At 34.3% G+C, this 25548-nt stretch overlaps 1 protein-coding gene across 1 annotated transcript in view; it reads left to right on the top strand.

The window, feature by feature from the left end:
- Positions 1 to 452: 452 nt before the first annotated feature.
- DNAJC5 (DnaJ heat shock protein family (Hsp40) member C5) overlaps positions 453 to 25548 on the top strand; it is a 1154993-nt gene continuing 1129897 nt past the window's right edge. Inside the window, exon 1 of the mRNA XM_044089884.1 lies at positions 453 to 691. The gene's annotated coding sequence lies outside the window, so the exon portion shown is untranslated. The remainder of the gene's footprint in view (positions 692 to 25548) is intronic.

Here is a 25548-nt window from a genome sequence, read left to right on the forward strand (position 1 = left end):
GTCTGTTCCTCATAAAATTTGTGGTTTTCTGGATTTTTATGTCTAATCAGTGAGGACTGAATTCCCTAAATAATGACATACATTTATGTTTCAGCCTTCATATCCTTCAGAAAATGACTGGTAACACAAGACATTGTATTCTAGCAACTTTCTAAGTTTATAAGAACAATACTTAAAACGGGTCCCTGTTTTGGGGGCTTTGCCTGCCTCCCCCCCATTATTTTTGTCTTGGTACAGATTTTTTTGCGCTAAGAAGTTGTGAGCTATGCTCGAGAGTCTCCTGACTCATTTGAAATGGAACACAGTCTCCCAAGTCAGAGAAGGAAAATCTGACACTGACACGCGCTCTCTTCTAATCAAATAAGAGGCAAATACATGGAAAGCGCTGCTGGAAAAACGCCTGGCATGGGGGCGGGGGTCGCGCTTCTCAGCGCACGCGCACCTCTACGTCACCTTAATCGCCACCGCTTTGCTTCGCTTTCTGTATGACAGAGCACCTGAGCTGCAGTTCGTGGTAGACTGTTGTCACAACAAGATAATAATTAAAGTGAAAACAGCCACGGGAATCAAAAATGGTGACTGTTTTTGGAATGTACGTGTAATGAGCGAGAAACTGCAGCGGTATACATATTAAACAAGAGTTGACAGGTAGCAGAAACGCGAGCCCCCGCATTGTGGCAACGGAGTGAAGGTAAGGATTAAGGGGAACGGAGGGCAGCTGGTGCTTTGACCGCTAACCCCCCCCCCGCGCATCGCTCACCTCTCCTTGGTAGGGCTATTTTTTTTCCTTTTTTGTGTGTGCTAAACAGTCATGTTAGACTGGGCTCTGACGCTGGATGTAGTATGCGGGCAGTCTGTGAATCATTGTGACTCATATCCCTAGTGCTTACCCCCGCCCTTAGAATATACATACCCCAGGACAGCTGCTGGACTGACCCTGCGATACTGCCCAGAGTATTGCGTGCATCGTCAGCTATGCATTCACTGCCATTCATTCCCGGTTGCTACAGGCCATTCGACCTGATACAACGTTTTGGTGGGTTGATTCTCCACTAGAAGACCCGGTTTTGGTGCTGTACGTGGATCTCCTCCTGTTCTCCTAATTATTTAATATATAGTGATGCAACATTTTGATTGGGTATCATCCTTCCCTTGGGGCCAGCAGCTACAACCCCCCATGCCCAGTCATATATACACACACTGCCGACGCAGCGAAGCCCCTGATAGTTACTACTATGCCAAAGGTACTGCTGTGGTGTCTTAGAGAAATCCTTATAGTGTAAAATTCAAGCACCCCCCTCCCCCCAGCATTTCGCTGCAGCAGGCTGAAGATAATAAAACAGGTGTTCGTGTGTGTTGGGAGGCACCTTTGTGTTCAGTATTAATCAGACTGGAAGTTCAGTGTTGCTTGTAATATTTAATTGTGTCACAGCACGATGTATTTTGTTTCTGTTAAATTGTATTTATTTTTGCACTGATTGGGCAAACATATGAGCTTTACTGCTGAAGGTTTCCCCTTAACAGTTTATTTTTTTTTTTGTGGAACTTTGACTAACTGTGAGTGACAGCAATTCTGCTAGAAAAATACTGGGATTGAAATTGCATGACTTTAGCTCGGAAAAAAGCACTACTTTCCTATTGCTTGATGTATAGGACCTCTGGTGTAATGGAACATGGTCAAAATGCTGAATGCACGCACCCGCTTAGTGGGAAAAGGCTTTTTTTTTTTTTTTTACTTGGCTGCATTGGGTGTCTCGGGCGTTCTGCAGCCAGCGGTGTTTTAGCAGGAGCTCCACGCTGTAGTGTTTCTGCAGGATGTGTCGTATGCGTGTCTGGCTGTCTGAGTAAGGTGGGATGTGCGTTGCAGTTTTGTCTTAAAATGACGTGTGTTCTTGTGTCAGTGCCAGTTTTGCTGCCGATGGAGGCATTGTGCTTTACCATCCATTAAAAGACAGCATTCAGCGTCTGTTTGCCAGGTATTAAGAATGATGGTGATTTGAAAGCTGCACTCTGTCCTAACCACTTAGTGGTGGATTGTGTGCTTCCTTCCCCCCGTTAGAGCAACAGCATAAATTAAGTTCCCCTTTTTACCTTGTATAAAACTGCAGGTGGCATGTTTCATAATATTGGGCCAGTAGATGAGGGATCGGTGTTTGCAGTGAGGAACCTGATGTTTGCTGTTTGAATACCGCAGTTTCGCAGCTTGTTCGAAATTGAATGGATGCATGTATATCTTCATTATTGGGATGTACAGTTACACTAACCCATGACAAGGAGTCAAGAGAGTAACGTTTTCAATTTCAACATGGTTGCAGCCTGATAGTGCAGTACGTTGTCGGCTGACATGATTTTTGTAATGCTGCTGTTTTTAAGCATCTTTAATGGATAGCAGTGATGTGAAGTCCATGTCTGCACTTTGTGACCGATTAGTGTTTACGGCAGATTGCCCTATTCACCCCCCACCACCATCCTTTACTTTTCACCTAATGTGTGGCCCAGAGAAAGTGGATGAGAAACAGTGAGTTGTGGCTATCGTTAATGGTTTGCCGTATGTACCACCAAAGCTGGTTTTGCTTTAGTGACTCGGTAATTTGGTTATGTGGACACTGTCCTGCTGACTGTCACTTGCAAAGAAAGTGCTGCTTGGCAGATGAGAGAACGCAGTTTAAGTGGCTCCTGTCTTCTGCTTGATCTTAATCTAGCAGGAGACCTAGGATGCTGCTAACCCCCCAAGATGGTTGAGCTAGTATTGAATATTAAGTACCACTCTCCCTGGCTGGCTCATCAGGTCATCTGGCTTCCACTTAAGACTTTCTTATAAAACAAAAGTAATCATTTGTGGCGTCTTACTCCCATTGTCCATACCTGAAGGAAAGAATAAAATTTTAGTCCCCTGAACAGGGTCAATATCACGTTGTCGATCAAACGTTTCAACAGAGATCTCCGTACAGTGCGGAATGGGAAGATTTCCCTTTTCTGCATTTTTGTGCGATCTCGGAGTTGGTATATTTAAAGAGGGGGATGGTGCGGGGGGGGGCTTGCCCCCCTGCTTAAACCGTTCAGGTAGTTTTTTTTCTTTGGTTTATTTTTTTATTACATTTTCAAACTTTTAAAAGTTCGATCATATGGTGTCGACCATATGATGTTCACACTTTTAAAAGTTTGATAATGTAATATAAACGCCCCTGAACAGCTGTCATTTCCACAGACGTGTCATATGGCATGGTCTCCTGTTAGTTTTGTAGCTGTGGATTTTGTAGACGCTGCTTCGTTGTTTTGTACTTAACCAAAGGAAAGGACTAGGTCGGTCCATTTTGAATTGTTTAGTTTTGTACCGTGCAACACCACTGATGTTCCCTCTCTACTGAATCACTTCCTCTTTTCTGCCTTCTTCAGTGAGGTTTCAAATGTCAGGTTCATAAGTTTTTCAAGTTTGGAGCCTATCAGCCTTCAAAAAGTGTGATTGTCATTTTGCCGTGCTAGTATTTTGTTAGCAGTTTCTAATTTCAGTATATGAATGTGTGTATTATATTTAAAGTTGGACTGTATCCTTCTGTTTTGTTCATAGGTTTATGGGTAAGCTTTTTCCATAGTTCTGTAATGTTTCTACTGCTTTATTTTTACTATTGGATTTTTCCTGTCTGGTGGGACTTCCATAGTATAATGTGTGAATAGAGCTACACATTATTATATCGTAACTTATAAGTAATGTGATTAACTCGCCATTGTCAACCAATTAATATTTGATGTGGATATCCCACCACTGCTAACCAATTAATATCTGATGCCCCTGCAGTGGCCCAGTAATCAAGGAGCCTCAGTCCTCACCACTGGCAACAGTGAGGGACATACACAATGGGAGGATGACAAGTACACACACAGTAAAGTACAATTTCCCTTAAGACCACACAGAGATCACAGTCCGTCTGGGACTGGTTTTTCCCGATCCCCAATAAGACTCCCCAATGGCTCAGGTATAGGGGTAAGATCTCAGTCGAGTGGCCAAGCTAAGACCTCCAGTACCCTCTCAGTCCAACCAGTGCTTCATGTCCCTGCCCAAGTAGCTGACACACACACTTTGAGATTTGATTGATACACATATATACACACACACCTACAAAAGGCTGACGCAGGTTTACTAGCTATGCCCCCTTCTGCCCAGACTATAAGGTAGTACCAGCTGCCACCCGCCATCCTTACTTATCAGCTACTGTAAGGCCCTTACAACGGGTGTCCAATCCTACTGTGTAATGTCGTTATTATCCAAATGGTAATTTTGACCAAGACTTGTAAGGCTATTTTGGAGTGGCCTGTACAGTGTCACCAAATATCTATGCAAGTACTCTGAGAGCTTAAATATGTCTCAAATATCATCCACAAAGACAGGTTTAAATATATTTAATAATAAATAAAATAACAAGACGATACTCAGAAAACAAACACAGTTATTCAGAGTTCAGAATCATAGGAAATATTTTAAAACAACATTGCAGGACAGTCTCGCATAAATACAGAAAATCTCTAAACTAATGTTTACTATATTCCTATCTATATCTAAAAGAGATAGCTGATTGCTGTACCCTTGTTACTTACTGCAAGGCAAATGCAGATGATGGTGATGATGGATGTTTCCAGGTCAAAGACAAAGTACAAAATGATTCGATGATGATACACAGTTTGTTTTTGCCATGCATTGTCCATAGCCCATTAGTAATGGTATCTTTTTATGATTTGACCATTCATTTTGTGATCATATTTTGTAATTTTGTTTATTTCTTGACATTAAAAGTTGAGGTCATTACAACTGTACGTGGTGTATATTTTTTTAAACCTTCTTGGAGAAATAATAGTCACCTATTTTGAGATCTTCACTCCATTTCCTCACTTTGATCAGAGAATAATAGTCCTAAAAAGAAGTGATCCCAGCACTGAGTCATGCAGGATACCACTGGTAACCTCTCTTCTGGGATAGACAGATACCCCCCCCCCCCCGTCGGGTTGTTTTGTCCTATGTTTGAGTAATGGTTTATCCTGACATTTAATGCTTTTAATTTTGTGAAATGTGGAATGGTGCTTATTGTGTTTAGCAAGTTCAGGATAAGCACTGTGCATTGTCAGTCCTTTACTATGTACCATTGTTACCGCTTCATAAAATGTCTGTCTTCATTTTCAGAATGCAAGATCTGCCCTTAAAGTTTTATTGTTTTGCTTCTGCCTGAAGTAGGTCCTTTTGGTTTCACTTTAGAAGAACTGTGTGTAAAAATCGCTGACAGAATCATAACAGTATACTCGTTAGACTTGTGGGTCTAAGATGGAGCTGATGTGAACTCCTTTAAGTATCCGTATGGCGAGATAACATCTTGCCATATATTAAAGATGTAACCACATTATAACATTTTGATTGACATTTGTTCTTCCTTTGTCCTATATAGGAAATCTGCACAGTATGTTGTCTACTACCATTGTATTTGTTTTTAAGTTTGGCATAAGAGATGCATCTTCCTTTGTTGCTATAGACTTTTATTGCATGTTTTTGGTTGTTGTGAAGTTTGCACAAAACATTTCTGCATGCACATTTGTTAATTCAGTGACTGCGTGGCTACTACACTGTTTATGTATATCATGTTAAATTCTCAACATCTTTTCTTTCATATTTCTTATGTAATTAAAACGCAATTTATTTTTTGTCCACTGAGATGAAACCAAGTTGCTACTTTGAGCTACACTATTTGAAAATTAAGTAGTTTGTTGGACTTACTATATTTTGGTAATTTTTAAAAGTTAGGTAGTATGTCTTTTTCAGGTTTTATATATTTTATGATTCAGCCAGAAGTGGCTTTTTGTTGAAGTTGCATTTATATTTATATTTTACTGATATTTGTTCATGATTATTTTCAAAATTTCTCCCATTAGCTTTAAGAGATAATTTCATTAATCTGATACCAAATATTTCACAAGAAAAATCTGTGTTATACTAGACCCTGAACTAAGTATGCACCTCATGTTATGCAAGCATCATAATGACAGTGTGGGAAGAAAGGTTTGTATTCACATATAAATATAAGGAATTTATTAAAGTTTTATTGTAGGTTCTTGGGTGATATTTTTATCTTATGGAAGGGCAACATTTGGAAACTTTTTTGGAATGTATTTCAACATTTCACTTCCTGAAATTTATTAGTGAATGTCATAGTGACTTTATTAATTAGCTAGATGTCCTCATAAGTAAGGATGTCGGTAATAGGGAAGTTTGCTTCAAAAGTATATAGAAATATTTTCTAACTGATGTTTACATTATAATAGCAAACATCCATATTCATGGAAAAAGAATATTGTTAATAAAGGATGGTTTCAGAGGGTGAGGCTTTTTTATTATTGAAGTTAAAAAAAAAAAAAAAACTTAATGATTTGTTTAGGGATCGTGGTTATCCAGAAGCTGTGTTAAAAAAAAAAAAAATAACAGGTATAGTCACTAAATATAGATGTTCAAAATTTAAACTAGGTTTGGTTGACCCATCCAATAGTTTTAAAACAAAGTTAGATAATGAGGACCGTTAATGAATGGCTATGCTTTTACCACATAATCAGGATGCTAAATCAGTTCTGAATATTATTAAAAAGAACTAGAACTAGAATTTGGCATACTGTTCAGATTTATTTATTTATTTGCATTTGTTAACCGGGTTGGTCCAGCTGGGTAAGAATTACCCTTTTTCAGTGGAGACCCGAGGGGAAAAGCCCCAAACAGACATACAAATACATACGAATAGAGACAAATTAACAATATTACAGAGGAAAACAATATTATGGGTACAATGGATAAGAAAAACAAACAATGAAAGTTTGAGAAAATGAGTAAGGTAGGTCAGAGGCATGCATGCAAAAGATTTATGAAAAGGTGTTCTGAGCAAGATCTCTGAATTAAGTTAAAGTAGGTAAAGAAATGATGATTTAGGTGTGGAGTTAGTAGTGGTGGGAGTTTTAGGTGGGAGCATGTGAAGGACATTCCCATTTGGAGGAGAGATGGGAGAGAAGCATGGATTTGAAATTGTTGTGATTAGGTATATTACGCAGTGGTGTGGCAAAATTGGGCGCAGAAACCTATGAAAGATATTTTGGAAGGAAGTAACATCATAAGTAAAATGGCAAAGAATAGGAAAGAAAACTGTATTTAAATGTGGTCATTGTAAATTATATAGATGTGTTTTGGAGGACCCCTATGTTACATTAGTGGTGTATGATAAAACAATTGCAAGCCCAGGTGTGAAACAAAAGGTGTGGTATATCTAGATTTGCGCACCACCTGTGATGCATTTTACATGGGCAAGATAGAAAGGATGTTAAAAAAAATAGAATTTATGAACATAATATGGATATTAAACATAAGGTAGTTAATAACTCCCTGTTTAAACACCCCCAGCGCATATAAGGAGTTTAAGACTTTATTTTTCATTTTTGAAAAAAATTGGAGGTCATTCCAAGGGGTGGTTGTTGGGAACGCACCCTGAGTTGGTGTAGCAGTTAAGGTTGAATGCCACACAACAACCTGGATTAAATGATGGTGTCACCGCTTTTTAAAATTGCGATCAGCTAAGTTTTAGTCAACCTGTGAATTTCAGTGACCTGAGATGGGATAAGAATAATGGTATTTAGCATGTTACTTTTTTATATCAGTAGAACAAGGTATCAGGATTGTTCATGATATAATTTTGTATAAATAACATGCCATTTTAATTATAATAGTATAAGTGGAAGTATTAATTGGGTGAGAATATTCTTTTGTTAAGGTAACACGTGATTTTATTGTAAGTTTTAAAATGAGGTGTGGAGGTGATCGAGTTACATTCTGATGAGGTATCATTATTAAACGAGATGAAAGTATTTATGAAATTTGGTTTCCTGTGACGGGATAGTTCAGTGTGTTTTTATTTATTTATTTTCATTGTATTAGTCCCATCCTTTTACTTTACACACAGGTTTAATATAATTAGCATATTAAACTGTACTATAGAATATCCAGTCTCTTGTCACCAAGTGCATGGCAGTCTTTCTAGAAATGTACTCATTCCCACACTGGAATACTTTCTGTCTCTGCTTTTACTCTGCACCATAGGTTAATTCTTACTTTTAGCCAATAACCATACCTGACACTGTGACCTTCTAAAGGGATTGTGTTGGCTACCAGTGCATAGTAAGAACTGAATGGTACTTAACAGGCTTGTATTCAGTACTGTATACGTGGTCATTGTTTTTCACTAAAGACCATTCTTCTCGCAAAAGGCCTAACGTATGCACTCAGGTTGTCAAGAGTAAGACATTATATTGATTAAACCTTGTTCTGATACAGGTGAAAGAGCGTTCATCAAAACTGGTCCTGATGCATGGAATCCTCTTCTCGCTAAGATAGTCACATAATACATTGGGTGGCTTTAAAACAAAACTGAAATAGCTTCTTCTGCAGAATTCGTATGTACTTGCTTTTTGAGATGATGGATAAATTCTAATTACAAGTTGTTTTTCTCTCATTCTTAAATTCAGTAATAATATGTGGGTAGCTAATTATTCTTGTAAATATCTTTACTACTGTACTTTTACCTACTGTTAATTCTTATGTTAATGCTCTGGAATCTCTGCTTGTTGCTGATTTCTTTTGTAAATGCTTTTGAACAGAACTACCTGTATGCTTTCTTACTGTTGCCCCTCTGGAGCCTAGTTTGTGGTTAGAAAGTGGTCACTTGTCCAACTCGCCTACCGTGTTATCCGATCGAAATAATTAAAGCTTGAAGCTGCCTGTGTTGGTGGCATAGTGGAATAAAATCCCCGCTGTGGCCCAGTTGACCTGGATAAGTTAGTGGCTCAGACACTTGATGACATAGGTAGGGAAAGATGGGCATGCCTCTCTTGGTGGGATGGTAGTTCATAGTTGGCTTGGCTGCAGTACCAGGTGCAAAGTAGTGGCTTTGCATGTAGCAGAGAGCCAGTGCATTGAAGGACATGGGCTCTGACTTCCCAAGATGGTTACACTAGCCCTTTCTACTACATGCGAAGACGCACTTGTGCATGTGTTAGGCAGAAGCAGGCAATCCCTGTGATGTAGAAGGTGCTTATACCACCACTAGGATGTTGGGTTATGGCTATATGCTTGCTTTTCGTTGCCTGAATGTCAATGAGGGCACAAGCAGCAGACTGCTGTTGCCCCCCATACAGTGCTGGGTACTCTTCCCTTGTACATGGAACAAATACACAAAAAATGACATGAGAGAACTTGCTTGTCATCATACATGGGAGAAAAATACAGAAGGTAATATCATATAATATATGTACTGTAAAATTATTATTTGAGTAACCTTAGGATAATATCATAGTATGTTTTCATAAATGTTATATTCTTGGTAAAGTCTTTTAAGTTAACTTTTACTATTAGGTTGAAGGTGCTACTAAGATATAGCCATTCCTAGTTATGTTTCATATTACTTGTGCCAAATTCTTTTAGCTTTATAAGTAATGCTTAAGTGTGTTTGTTTTGGATTATATTTTCTTTGTTTTTTTTAATAACCTCATCTTTCAAATTTGCATCCAGAAAACTAAATCAAAAGTTCATCAAACCTTTTTCTGGGCTTGGAAAATCTCTCATTTCTTAACTTCTTATCACCTGCAGGGAGAGTGGCCATAAAGAAAGGTGTTCTCCTGTCACAATTACAACATTCCTTTTATTGTCTCAGCCTCAAAGCAAAACCTTCAGATCCTATGAGTTACCTCCAACAGAGTCTTCTACTTTGTAACACCCCCGGTCCAAAAACACACAGACACATCATCTGCCCTGAGGGACTACCACATTGACAATATGCCCCTAGGGGTTGGCCCACTTGTTTGGGATTTGGGAACTTGTATGGACAGTGGCCTAACTTTTGACCAACATGTCTATTATTGTTAGAAAGTCCTTCTATATTGTGTAGCTTATAAACAAAGGGATTGTGTCTAGCTCTAGGGATGTCATTGTCCCAATTTTTCTCAGCCCTCATTAGGCCATTCATTGGATATAATGGCTCATTTGGCATGTATCACTCGCAGAGATACATTACTAAAAGGGAGACCAGGCCAAAGCAGTATGCCCTACATGGACCCAACTCTGCCATTTCACTGTACTTGGTATCCTACAGACTGCTAAGAGGTGTGCTGTGTCTGGCCCACAAGGCATCCTCCGACCCAATACTGATGGGTTTAGTGCAAACCAAGTCAAATGGTATCAGAAATATTTTGTGTAGGTGGCAAGATGGTGAGCAGTTAATAGCACTGCTTTTTAGCTCTGCTTCATTTTAACATCTCTGATAGGATTTTAACTTACACTCAAATAGAACATTTCAAAACTTGATGGGTTTATAATTGAACATCTGTTGAAAGATTTACTACAAAAATCCCAAGTTTGAAGCTCTTTTAATTGCTTTTTCCCATCAAGAAACTAGAAAGAAGTAATTGTCGCAAAATGAGCGAATGATAAAAGACATACAGGCTATACTAAGTAACATCAATGAGTTATCTCTAAAGATAGATAAATTAGAAAGCAGAGTGGACAATTTTAAAGAGGAATGTAAGTGCTATGTGACTCTCTTAAACGACAATTATCACAAATCTCGAGTATAGGAGGCAATGTCTGATTTTGATGGAAGATTACTTCAGAAATAAGAATAACACTGAGTTTCTTCTGAAACAAAACAACTTGTAGAATACTTGGAGAACAGATCTAGAAGGAATAAGATCAGGATTTATGGGATTTCTAAAAAAGGAGAGTGAGACAATTCCTTAATACCTGGCTGCCTAAAACTTTCAACGTGCCTGAAGCTTTTTCCTTTGGCATTGAAAAAAAAACCTTCTCCAAGGTCAGTGATTGTAAGATTTTTCTCAAGTCAAGGTAAGGATTTAGTCTTAAAAGCTGTATGGACTAGTTATCCAGTAACAAAGTAAATACTTTAAAATTTGTCAATGACTATCCAACATTAGTGATGTCAAATAGTAAAGCATGTGCACCACTTGTTAAAATGTTAAATAAAAACAATATTTAAGCACAAATCTTGTTTCCAGCAAAAATAAGGATTTACCTTCCAGAAGGAAAGACTGTGCAGTGGACTTTATACAGAAACATAAAATCCTAGGGAAAAAAAAACAGAAGAAGAAATGGACTGGAATCTATCAACTTCTTTGAAGATGAATGCAACAAAATGATTGGTCAATAAAGGACAAAAACAGTAAAAAAAAAACTGAAGTACAAATGAAACTCAGTGTATTTCAGGTTATGGATTCTTATTAATTTAAAGAAGTGCTTGAATACTTATGAATGGGTGTTGAATATTATTTTTACAAGGTAAATCATTTCTTTCTTTCCCTACTTCAAATGATCACTAATTCTCTATTTTAAAAATGTAGAGTTTGATTCTTTTAGCTGTATGGGAAATTAAACCACTTATTTTCATTTAAAATGTAAAAGGTTAAACTATTCATTTTATTAAAAGTTAATTATTATGAGGAAACTTGTGTTAGGAGGCACACTTTTTGATCTCTTGGCATAGTTGAGTAATGTACTCTTCAATATAATTCAAGATGCAACAAATGACACCAAAGAGATATGTTAAGTTGCATTCTGGATTCTTAAAATGGTCCAGTAGTGTTTTTTCCTATCTTGTATAAATGTCTGCTTTTGAATGACTATCTATACATATTAATGGATTGAATGATTCAGTAAAGAGGGGAAATCTGTTCAAATACTTGCAATTACATAAAACTCAAATAGTATTTGTACAGGAAAAACATTTACTTAATAAAGACGTAAATAAACTTTCATTGAAGTTTGGTTTTAACAGGTTCTGGCTTTCAAGCTAAAAGAACAGACACCCACATTTTATGGAAGAACTCAGCAGGAATGCCTAAAGTAAAATACATCTATGTTGATAAAATGGCATGTTGAGCATTGTTATAATTGAGTGGAACTGAAAACTATATACATTGGTGAACTCTTATTGGATTCCAGGCGTTGGAGCTAAAGATGCAAAAAAAAAAAAAATACTTGGACACTATAGCCTATTACATAAAAGGTGAAGTCATAATGGCTGGTGATTTAAATTGTATTTTATCATACAAAGATTCTACTGCAGATAGAAAGCTGAAAAATCACACCTTCAGCCAAAACACTTACAGATTTTGTAAAGCTAATGAATTTAAAGGATGTATGTTATAAGCTAAGGAAAGCAAACTCACTTCAGTTTACCAATTATACACACACACACACACACATACCTATCTATATATATATATATATATATATATATATATATGTATATGGAACACAAATATTGATAACATTTTGTCTCAGTCAGTTGTCCCATATCGGAGAAGTTTCAATAGTTTCGTGTTTGTTATTGGACAATAATGCTATAATCTTTAATATTATTTTAAAATTGGCAATTTAATGCATCACAGGAGATTACCAGCATACATTATTAAAATAAAATTAATTGTATGTTGGGGATCAAAACATTTCCTAGAAATAAACACGAATGGTGAAATATCTGACATTTGTCCTCTGGGATTCACTAAAGGCTTACTTAAATGGAAGAGTTACGAGCTGGTATACAAATAAAACAAGAGAATGGGACACACAATTGAATACAATACAGGGCAGAATAGATACACTAAAGTTAAATATAAAACCAAATGACATTACTAGTCAGTCTGAACTTAAAAAACTTAAATACAAAATATGTTTAAATTCTAAATCAAAGTTTCAGTAAACCTGGAAAAACTTCAACTTCAGGCATATTCAATAAACCCTTTAAGCTTGCATAAACCTGCTCTTAGATCTAAGAAAATTAATAAATTGTATCAAATAAATTAGAACACACAAATAAATAAATAAATAAATAGAAAGAAAGAGGTATTAAATATATTCTTGATGGCTTTAAAATATTTTTTGAAAATACAAATAATCTAGATGATATAGTTGAGCATTTAAAATGTAAATCAAGTAACAAGTGAACAAATAAAAATCATGGACCATTCACTTTAACAGAAACAAAAGATCAAATAAAAAAGTTAAAAAATAAATAAATAAAACAAGGCTCCATGCTTAGATAATCTTATACCAGAACTATATAAAATACTACCAGGTGATGCAGTTAAAATATTAGGTACGGTTCGTAAAGAAATAAAAACAACTGCTGAATTCCCCCCATCATGTAAATATTCCCTTATTTCCCCTATTTTAAAACAAGACAAGGATCCTATAACGTGTTCATCATACAGACCCATTTCACTTTTAAATGCAAACTGTAAGATGTTCATGTCCACTTTAGCTAACAGAATTAATCAACTTATACCTGAACTAATTAACAATGATCAAACTGGGTTTATTTTAAATGGACAAATACAGGATAATATAAGAATACATACAGTAATAGACTATTCAAATAAAAAATAACTTTCTATCATTAGTCTCAATTTAGATGAGGCTTTTGACTCCGTTAATTGGTCGTACCTGTTTAAAACCCTTGCTGTATAACTTAGAAATTAATGCAATTGGCTCAGGTGAAAAATTATACACCAACACTTGTGGTTATGTTAGAATGGATTATTTTCTTTCTAATTCCTTTGAATTACAAAAAGGCGCAAAACAAGGCTGTCCATTATCGCCTTTACTTTTTGCATTAGCTATAGAACTCTTTGCTAATAGTATTGGATCCAGTCAGAACATTAATGGTATCAAAAGATTTCAAACTAAAGATTCATCTCTTTTTACTGGTATTTTGCTAACAATAGGAAATATAAATAATTAATTGGAACATATAATTAGTTCTGTAAGTCAGTTTGAGACATTTTGAACTTTAGATTTAATAATAATAAAACAAGTACATTATTAATTAATAAAAATGTAAACTTGTACAAAAATATTGTAACTTCAGTTGGAATGGCAGTCAAATGAAATACCTTGGTATAACCATTTTGTGTAATAGTAAAGAAATGATACAAACAAACACAATAGATTGTTGATAACATTTTCAAGTTTAGTCACAAACTGGAGCAAATTCTTCTTTACCGTGGAAGAATGGTCAATGCTTATTAAGATGGTAATTATCCCTAAAATATTGTTTATGATCTTTAGTACTGTCTCCAAAAAATGAAGAAAATAAATAATATTCTATGTATTTTTTACCGTCCAAATAAACCAAGAGTTTTCTTTGATTGGCACAGGGAAGGTTGGGATAATGGTTGAATAGTATACCCTTCTAGTCAATTGTAGCTACTTTAGCAATTGTAAAAGTTATAGTTTTGTGGATAAATTAAATTCATCTTGTGATTCAAAATGGAAAAATACATCAAGAAATATATCACAACCAGTCATAAACAATTAGTCTTGATAGTTTTTTTTTTTCTGGTTTTTAAAATATTTTTGTGTAAATGGAATTGCACTATTTTCTCAAACTTCCTATGTAAATAACATTTCCTCTTTTCAGAGGTTCACGTATTCTAGCCATTGTATTAAAGGCTTAATATATTTTCCAATTGCATGTTCAAATAAATGCTTAAACTCTTAACTTCAACAAAATGATAATACTGAAACAACAAAGTAACTTAATTTATTGGCATCAGTTCTTTAATTGTGCCGATATACTGTTGAAATTGAAGATCCAAATACAATCAGATTATAAGAATTGGTTAATTTTAAAAATATTTAGTAACTTTGTGAACACAGAGATTAATAAGGTATTTAACGTGGATAAGAAATAGCTCCCCAAATTATTGGAATTCTTAATAAATATCAAAAATGCAATGAAAAATAAATCCTGTCACTAAATTTATAAAAATTCCGATAATTCCTATAAGAACTACTCAAACATAAAAAAGACTTTTATGAAGAATACAAGAAAATAAAATCTACGGATAAAACTATATCTTCATTCTACTGGAAATTTTTCACTTCATAATTCTTACACAGAACTTTTGTCACTCCTAAAAAAATTACAATTATATATAAATCAAAGAGAATTAAATGCTGTAGATGTGATTATGAAATAGTTGATTGGATGCATATGGTATATGAATGTGAAGCTGTCTTCCCTTTTTGGAAAGAAATTAATAACTTCAAAACCCAAGTGCCTCCTATTTGGTCTGTTTTTGCTGGAAAAGTAATTACTGGAAATTGGAAAAGCAAAGTTATCCCTTCTAGTGTTGAATTTATTAGTATGACACAAATTGTTTGCAATACTGAATTGCATACTGTAAAGATGAGAACTTCTAATATTACACACATAAATCTTAACTTAAAGACTTGCCTGAAAAATCTTTTTGTTGATATCTAAAACTCAGATGTATTGATCAGCTGTGGACCTATGTGAATAGTATTTGTTTTATAACTGATTTGTTTATTGTTTTAAAGCCAAAAAAAAGAAAGAAATACTTGATGTAGGGGTCAAAACCTTTTTCTGCAACATCAGCAGAACAGTTTGGAGGGTCAGGGGTATGTAGCACTGCTCTGGAGCAGGCTCCTCATACACATAAAACAACTGTTATCCCTGTCCGTATCTTAACATCGCTTAGATCTGTGGATGGGAAACAGAAACTTTACCCTAGGATTGGCCCTTGTAATACTAATAGACAGAAGCGGCTCCTAAATGCTTTATCCCATGCATGGGTCCTCTCACGTTTTCTATGGAATGATCCCAGTTATTCTCACTAGGGAAATGTATAATTATATTGGATTGGATGGGCAAGACCAATTTAATGCCAAATGGGCTAGGTTAATTCAAGCACTTAAAGGGACATTGGCTAAGCTTAAAATGGCCCACAAGGTCAGCTAGCCTAGTACTTACTATGAATAAAAAAAAAAATCTAACTGGCTCCCTGTCCAGTAGACATCACTACAGTGGGTAGAGTCACTGTAAAAGACAGAGTCTACCACCTCCAATCTTAACCTAGCAAGACCCGTGGTCTTCACTTATCCATTAAATTAAATCGTGCATTATTGCATAACTTTTCAGTCCTGGGCCCCAAAATTTGGCATTCCTTACCCTTCCTGACATAAGAGACCATGATAACTATCTCTGTTAAAGATCATTTGACAAAGGACCAAATGACTTTGCATCTGGTCTGTCTTATAACTTCCGCTTCACAACCCACACTGCTGCAATTACTAATTCTAACAGCGTCTTGTACCTCACCTCCACACTCTAATTCAGTCTCCTATTCTCCCTGTTTATCTTTCTGCTCCTTAGGACAGACTTTTGTAAGACAATTTTATTGTTATGCAGTTCCATCTTGTTTTTTTTTTTTACTTGCTTTGTTTTCCAGTGGATGATTTTTCCTTTCTTTGGGCATCAGGTTTCACTGCTCTACTCCAGTAAAAAAAATATAAGTAAACATTCTGAAGTTAAGTCAGGAAATCCTAGTTTCTGTAGGGGACATAGCCATTGTATGATTAGATTCCGTTAATATTATAGCCAGTACCGGACTCACTTGACATCTATCCCATTAGGTTTGCAACAATGAAAAGATGTACCTTGAAAATTGTGGTATATATGAACAAAAATGCACCTTCACCGTTTTGTTTATTTTTGAAGGGGTGTAAAAAAAAGACACTATGGGGAAGGAAGTGGTCCTGTTTACTACAGGGGAGAGAGGAGAAGCCCATCAGATACAGGCATTCTTGCTGGTTTTATTTCTCATTGCAGGCTGACGGGCACTTAATTTCCCTGTACCATTTTCTTGGCCTCTGACTGAATGCCAAAATGCCATCTTGATATTCAGCTGCATACAAGGTGAGGGGAAGTTTTCAGTAAGGTGATTTTCTTCCATGTTGTTAGGATATTAGATGATCTCGCTATATCCTGTTGCATTTAAGAGAGAGGAGGATGCTCTTAAATGAGGCCAGTCCAACAGGCACAGTGGCTGTTTTAATTTTCCGTAATCCTTTTTAACCTAGTTGAGATGCCACTAATTTTGACCATAGGCATGTATAATACTGTCATAAAGTACTTGATTGATGGTTTACTATGGTTTTTTTTTTTTTTTGCACATTGTCACCAGTTAGGACTATACAGTGGCATTTTACCATTTCCAAGAATGATGCCTTCATTTAAGGATACAGTAATTGGTGCAATTCTAGGGTAAATGTGTGTGTTTGTATGGGTTGAAATGATCAACAGCTATGCCCTTACTTTGCCCTTAGATGATGCACTTGTTATTCATCAGTTTTCACACAGTAGCTAAAATGTTTTCCAATCTCACTGTGACTTATGTTGGCAGAGTTCAACTGGTAAACGATTCAACACAGCAAACTCCACTCTAGATAATATCAGACTAGCACTTGGAATGTCTGAGCCTGAGGCCTTTTTTACTCATGAAGACATCACCATTTGTATAATTACAGAAGTACTGCTGTCACTGCATTGGAGATGTATGTCTGTCCAGGGTATAATGGATATTATGCACTAAGTCCCACCAGCAGCTGTGGGAATTGTCCATGTTTGTTGCCAGCTTCTGCATAATGCACATCTGGAGCTGATTGAAGTCCCAGTTACATGCTATAAAATGATGCCATTGTAGCCAGTTATAGAACCCATCTTTTAGCCCTTCAGAGAGTGCGCAGGAAACCATAACCAGTTTAGCAAACTTAACCATAGAACCACTTACCTTATCTTATGAGTGAATACACCTATTCACACACACATTGACAAATGCATACTACAGCAGCAAATATGGCCATATATATATGGATTTCAAAAGGCCATGACCCCTAGAGCTGGTACTCTTTTTTTTAGACCTTGTCCTTGAAAACATTTCCCCACAATGGTAAAGTAGCACTTATCCTCTTACTAGTCATGTTATCATGCTATGATCTTTATCCTGAAAATGTGTTTTGCAGTCCCTAATAACTCCTCTACATTTAGGGATTAGTCATAAACCCATCATTTACCTTTTGTCATTATCAGTAAGATTGGTAAGTAATACTGCACCTTCTTGAGGCAGCTGCCTACTTGTCTGAATTCGTAGGATATTTTGGGGGTTGCCTTATTATTTTTTTCTGCTTGATTCAGTTTTAGCACCAGGTATTTTGTTGTTATGGACTCTTCACAATGCCATACTACTGTGACTGTGTATGTTCAGAATGTGTGCATCATAGCTCTCAACAGAATATTGGACAAATCCAGAAATAATCAGGGGCAGTCGGAGACTCTTAAAATATTAGTACTTTCAACATGAGACATTGACAGAATAATGGAATGTAAATTAATATACGTGTTCTGAAGTAAAAGAAGTCTATCACTATTTATTGAGTGTAACTCAGTGCCTTTTCTCCAAACATCACTGATTTTAGTAGGGATTAAGTTGGACAGAGCTAAAATTTGACTCCCTAAAAACCAGGGACAGTTGAGGCATGGTGTGCATATGTAGTGGGAATTGTGTCCACACAGGGAGGGGCTGCTGAAAGTTTAACCTCCCTATTCTGACTGTATTTAAATGTCTCACAAGTCGTATTTTACTCCTAAAGTGAACAGATGTTACCCTTTTTAATACAGAGATTCGTATTTGCTCTCAATAGATGGTGCTTGCATTTCCACAGAGCAAATAATGCTAAAAGAAAACTGTTTGTCTTACTTTGAGTCACAGAAAAGGGATGCAAACGGTTATGTACTGAGCTCCCTTGTCACAAGTTTGATTACAAAAGGCCATATCTGACACCTTGTGAAGAAATGACTGAAAGTGTAGACTGACTTATTAGAACTCTGAGGTTTGCCATTGCATATACAACGGTTGCAATCACTGTTCAAGTTAGAAATGAGCTTGTCTATCAGTAATCCATGACTGTGTGTGATATAACAGGATTTACCCACAGTTGGTATGGTTTTTGCCCTTGTGATTAAACAAAGGCAACCATGGGTAAAATAAATAATGTGATTGTATAATGAAACTGGAGCATTCTTCCACCTTTTGCCCTGAAAGCACACTTGCACAGTACATCATTTCAGTACAAGGGGCAGATGGGGAAGATACTCTGTAGTAATCCCTGTCTTTTTTTTTAATTTTTTTTATTGCCTTTGTTGCTGAGTTATGTTTTGGTTGTTTTACTGAAAAATTAGAATGAAAAAGCTGTAAGAAGAGAGATGCTTTTGCACCTTATAAAAAGTTAGGAGGGACAGCAGAAATATGAGGAAAATTACAGAGGGTCTGCAAATCTGTGGACAGTTGCCAAGTAAAATTTCTTTTTCTTCATTTTCTAGTATTCCTCATAAAATATCTTGAGAGGTAATTAAGAATATATTAACACAGTGTTTGGCTGCTGAAGAATACCAAACAGGTGGACTTTGCTTGCTTGATTTATAGTGGCCTTCCAGATTGGACTGTTCATTCAGCTTGCAGATTTTTGCATTAGGCTTTATTGTATGATTTTCATTGCTTAGACTAGCAGTTTGTGTCTGCAGGTTTAGGGTAGATCCATTGTAAACTTCAGGTTAAGTTCAGGACAGCTTTCAGCAGTAGAATTCACTTTTGAGGTAGGAAATTTTGCCATGTGTTCTGGGTGTCCTGATTATGAACTTATCTTTTCTTGGAACTATTTTTCACAACCTTGACAAGTGTAGTTCCTTTTTAGTAGTTTATTATCTCATTGACTTTGATTTGGTATGATAAACAAATTTGTTTCTAATTGTGATTTTGACCCAAAATCTTTATGTTCTAAAAGAAGGTAGAAGATTTCTAGCTGTTCTGGCGATAAATTGCCCTTGTTTTAGCCTTCCCCTTTGTAGTAGGGAACAGTGCTCCGGACAAGAGTAACAAGAGGGCTTGTGGAACTGCACCTTCAGGCCAACATCTTTGAAATAGGCTGTGAAGTGTCTAATCTAGTTGGTCTTAAATCCTCTGCTGTTGCACGTCAGACAAATAGACCCCTTATTTTCGGGTGTAGGCCCATTGTACAGAACTGGCAGTGCTGGTAGCTTCTTGGTTCTAAACAGGAATACGATGCAGGAAGCTTGGCTCTAACAACATTTAAAGTGGTTAAATTCCTGTAGCCTGTGAAAGTGTAGTTTTGCTTTCTTTTTTTTTTCCAAAACAGGTTTATTGTTTTAACATATAAGAGAAATATCATAACAATTTTATACAAGTAATTAAAAATATGTATTATTATAATATTCAACAAAACAACTAAAGTATTTACAAAGACATCCACTACAATCAGATCAATTAATTAAACTAAAATACCATGTTATTGAAATTAAAATTTTTTTAACAAATTTTGTAAATTATCCCATACAATATAATAAGATGTTTTTCTATTTGTTCTTGTCCTAATTGTGTTTATTTCCATATGGCACACTATATTCATAACATTTTTAAATTCATTGAACGAAGGAGGTGTATCTGAAATCCAATTTCTAGTTATTATTTTCCTAGCCACTGCTAGAATAGACCATAACAAGGGAAGCTTAACCTTTTTAACACTTTGAGGTACAGGTGTGTTGAATAATATAAGAGATTTAGAAATAATGAAATTATCTGTAAAAGAGCCTGCAAAAATCATTAATTGACTTCCAGTATTCTTTCAATTTTATACAGTCATAAAACATATGAGCCCAGTCAGCATTAATTTCTACATTACATCTCTTACATAAATTATCTTTATTATTTATTTTATTCATCATCAAAGGTGTATAAAAAGATCTATGTAAAAATTTCCATGTATAAAGTCTCCAGACAATGGAAGACGTAGTTCTATAAGCAGATTCCAATATATATTGTTTATCTTGTTGATTTGGTGGGTCCCCATTAATAGAAGTGAAATAATTCCAGTATGAATCTACACTGTAAAAAGTTTCTTGTCTGATAATTTTATGTATGTATGAAAGTTTACCTTTATCAGAAACTTTATGTTGTAAATTTAATATCAAGTAATCAATCAGTGTTGGAATAGATTCTTTAACTGTTATAGACATTAGATGTATTTTATTAATGAGATGTTGTCTAAAGGTCTGAACCTGTAACCAGCAAGTTTCTCTTAGATCAAATTATTGTTTTAAGAAATCTAGATGTTTAACTTTATTATCAGATATCAACTGATACCAGTACTTTAGATCATTATCTATAGTTAAATGAGTTCCTTCAGAAGTAGATGACAAAAGCATACCCTGAGTATACATTATAGGGAATACAATAAAATTCCATTCCCTATACTTAGGGTGCATGAATATAAAGTTACGATAACTAATAATAATATTTAATGGGTAACAAACCATATGTTTAGGTGTAATAGGTGAAGTACAAAATTCCTTTAGTAACCATAACATGGAGTTATTTACAATCATATTTAAGGAGATTTTCATGAAGTGCATACTAATTAGCTCCCAATAATCTTTCCATTTTGTGACATATGACTGATCTATTAATAAAGTAATAACTTTTACAATAGAAGAGATAGTATATAAATTAAAGTCTGGAAAAGAAATACCCCCTTGAGACCAGCTATTAGTATGTTTCTTTAATGCAATCCTAGGTCTATTAGGTGCCCATAGGAAATTTAACATTAGTGTATTCAGTTTCTTGATAATTATTTTTGTAGGTGGAAGTATTATTGATTGTACTCCTCCATAGTAAAAAAAAATATTATTCCAGGTATTAAAAAGATTTTGTATATTAAGAAAACAGGTATTATAATTATTATATATAATAGATTTAATATCTTTAGATAGTATTATACCTAAATAAGTTATCTGACCTGAATTGGGTACATATTTAGTAAAATCACTAATGAGAATATTTTTTCGTGTATATATAGGTAGTATTTTAGTTTTTTCTTCATTGAATATTAAACCAGAAATACTTTTAAAATTCATCATTTTATCAAATAGAGACTGCATAGAAGAATTAGATCCTGCTGATGTAATTAGAACATCATCTGCAAAAAGATGAATTTTGGATGTTGTATTTTCATCTATTTCAAAACCCTCTATGTCAGTACTGTTTCTGATCAAGTTAGCCCAAGGCTCCATTACTAAAGTGAATAATAGTGGAGAAAGTGGACATCCTTGTTTTGTACCTTTAAGAATGGGTATTTTTTGTGAAACATATGTTCCTACCTTAATATAAGCCAACATTCCTTTGTATAAATGCTCAATTAGATTTACAAATGCATCTGAGAAGTTTGTGCACTTCATTAAGGTAAACAGATAGTCCCAACTTACTGAATCAAATGCTGAACTTATATCAAGAATAATAAGTGTTAAATCTTTCTTTTTCCTATTTGCAAAATCTATTAATGTTAAAGTTCTTCTTATATTATCAAAAGTATTTCTATTTACAATGAAGCCTGTCTGATCTATATCTATAATGCCGGGAATGATTGTCTTCAATCTATCAGCAAAGATACTCATAAACATTTTATAATCAACATTAAGTAATGAGATGGGCCGATATGAAGAACATCTAGTTGGATCTTTATTAGGTTTCTGGAGAAATAAATGTATATTGCCAAGATGGGGGGGTTATTAACTCAGATTGGGCCAAAATAAAAACTTTATGTATTAATATGTACTTTTAGAAAGGATTTTATATATCTCTGGTATAATACCATCATTACCCGGTGCTTTGTTTGATTTAAGCTTATTTATTTGTGTAATAACTTCTGTATATGAAATACTCTTGTCCAATAGTTTAATCTGTTGTTTATTAAGCTTTTTATTCATGTTTGTGGTTATAAACTCCTTTATTTTATCTTTAGGTTCCATGTTAATGTTATTATGGTTAATTTTGTGAAAGTGATTTCTAAATTCATCTAGTATTTCTGGTATACTAGAAACATTCTTCTTTTTCCTTAGAGAAAAGATTTCTTTGATATGGTTTTGTTTATTCAACCTTTTGTTTTATTTTTAAGTCTGTGTAAGTATTTGGGGCTTATTGAATAAGACAAAACTTGTATTTCTCTAAAGTTATTTTAACTTTATGAGTTAAAATTTCTTTGTATTTCTCATTTAGTTTGTTTATTTCTTCAATAACTTTCTTGTCCATAATATTTTCTTTATTATTATGTTTATAAGAGTCTAATTTACTTTGAATATCTAACAATTCCTTATCCCAAGATTTCCTTTTATTATTATACCATCTGATACTTTGTCCATATAGATATGATTTTAAGGCATCCCAAACATAAACAATGGAGAATTCAGGAGTATTATTTATGTCTAAAAATGTTTTATTTCTGAAAGTATATATTCTTTATAGTCTTTTAGTTGAGTTAAGTATGCTGGTATCCTTTTGATCTGAACATTATGAGTATTTTTATCATGAATTCAAAAACAATTGAATTATGATCAGATATAGGACATGAAATGATTTTGGAATTAATTAAATCTGTTACCATCTGGTTAGAAATAAAGACCCTATCTATTTTTGAATAAGTTTTGTATCTGTCAGAAAAAAAGGTGTATGGTAATGACTTTGAATCTATCTGATTATTAATATCATTCAAATGATAAGAATTAGCAAAATCATTTAAATGTTTTGCATTAGATGTAATTCTTCTTTTCCCTATAGTGGTAGTATCACTTTCATGTAGTATACCATTAAAGTCACCAGCTAAAATAATATCTCCTATAGAGAATGATATGATCTTATCAAGATGATGTTTCACTGTATTAATACCAATTCCAGGTATCCAATATACATTAATTAAAGTGTAAGTCTTCCTATTAATTTGTATTGTAACCATACAAAACATTCCTTTGTCATCCTGATAAGACTTAATGGTTTTAGGAATGGGCATACTTTTATTCCATAAAATAGCCACTCCTCTTTTTTTTCTGAGTGTGCTCTGAACTAACCAATACTGTATATTTGTTTGTGGCTAGTTTATCAATATCTTTTTTTCAAGAGATGGGTTTCTTGCAGGAAGACTAAGTTGGCCTTATGTAAATTAATGTATCTTATTATGCTTGCCCTTTTACATGGATTATTCAATCCATTAATGTTTAAAGAAATTCCTTTTAAAGATGTCATTTGGCATTTTTAAAACTTAAGAATCTTATGATCAAAATAACAAGATAAGTAATGTTACATCTCCTCCTTTAGGTGTACCTTTAAATATAGCTGTATTTATTGAATCTCTTATGGGATTTCGTGATAGGATTCAGTTTTGTTTGTAGTGACAATGAATGTACAAAATATATTGTGGATGTCAAAACTATATACAAATAACAATGAACAAGTGAAAATAATGTAAGGATTAAACCTTGCATCCAGCCTGGAGTTATAAACTCCAACTTAGAGTAGTATTTACCACTCAAGTTAACCCCCTACCCTAAGCAGCAGTACCTCAGCTATCACCTTATCAATTTAATACTAGTTATATTTAACTGAGGTTAACAGTTTTCAGTTCAATTATCTAGCAAGACAAGACTACACATTTGGTAAAACAGCATCATATAAACTAAAATAAACCTTTTTTTTTTTTTTTTTAAACTGTTCATACTACTATATACATCCATGTAATATAAAACACTTGTATTCAAATAGCATTCAAATCTTGATGTTAGAAATCAAGAAGAGAGAAAAATAGGTTCTAACTTTCATTTAAATCAAAAACTTTGGCTAATATGATTCAGACATTACATATATTAAGATGCATCTATTTTCTGTCATGTAAATGCAATTAACAGCTTCCAAAAAAAAACCTTGAATTGCTTGTATATGAGCATTTACTCAAACTCATTATTGTCAATAGAATAAAGTATTATATTCATAGAAATTGTTATAAATCATACTGCATAGTTATGCAGATTCTCAGAAACACTTATATATACATATACACATACACACACACACACATATATATATATATATATATATATATATATATATATATATATACACACACACACATATACATATACATATATACATATGTATACACACACACACGCATATATATATATATATATATATATATATATATATATATATATATATATATATATATGATCTCACTGAGTTATGTCCTTGCTGAGCACCATCTTACTTGCTGTCCCTACAATAAATCTGTCTGCTTTATACAAAATAATGCACAGCAAACACATTTTAGTAACCAGATTTTACAACCATGCTATACTACTGCTTTAAAATATATCACATGACAATTTCTTCCAGTATAGAGTTATAAAATTATTTATGCTTGTCAATCAGATGAATTAAATGAGTTGTAGTAATGTATATGTTTGGAACATAAGTTTTTAACACAGATTATTAAGCTGCTGTTAAGTAGATTTTCAAAAACACTTGAATAAATGTTTCATTTTCTATGCCTTCTAAAATAAGACATTTACTTACTACAAGAAACTGTATCATTTAAACTCATTATAACTGACATATTTTATGAATTATAACATAGATATTTAAGTAATTATATAAAATAACTCACATTTAGATGTTAAAGAGTTCATTTTCCTTCACATAGTCGCATTTGTATCATTTCTATTTCCTGGTAGAGTGTCATTGCTGAATCTGTGATGTGTCAGTGTG

Source organism: Protopterus annectens, chromosome 12.part0 (genome assembly GCF_019279795.1).
Source record: "Protopterus annectens isolate FY-2018-M chromosome 12.part0, PAN1.0, whole genome shotgun sequence".
Classification (NCBI taxonomy): Eukaryota; Metazoa; Chordata; order Ceratodontiformes; family Protopteridae; genus Protopterus; species Protopterus annectens.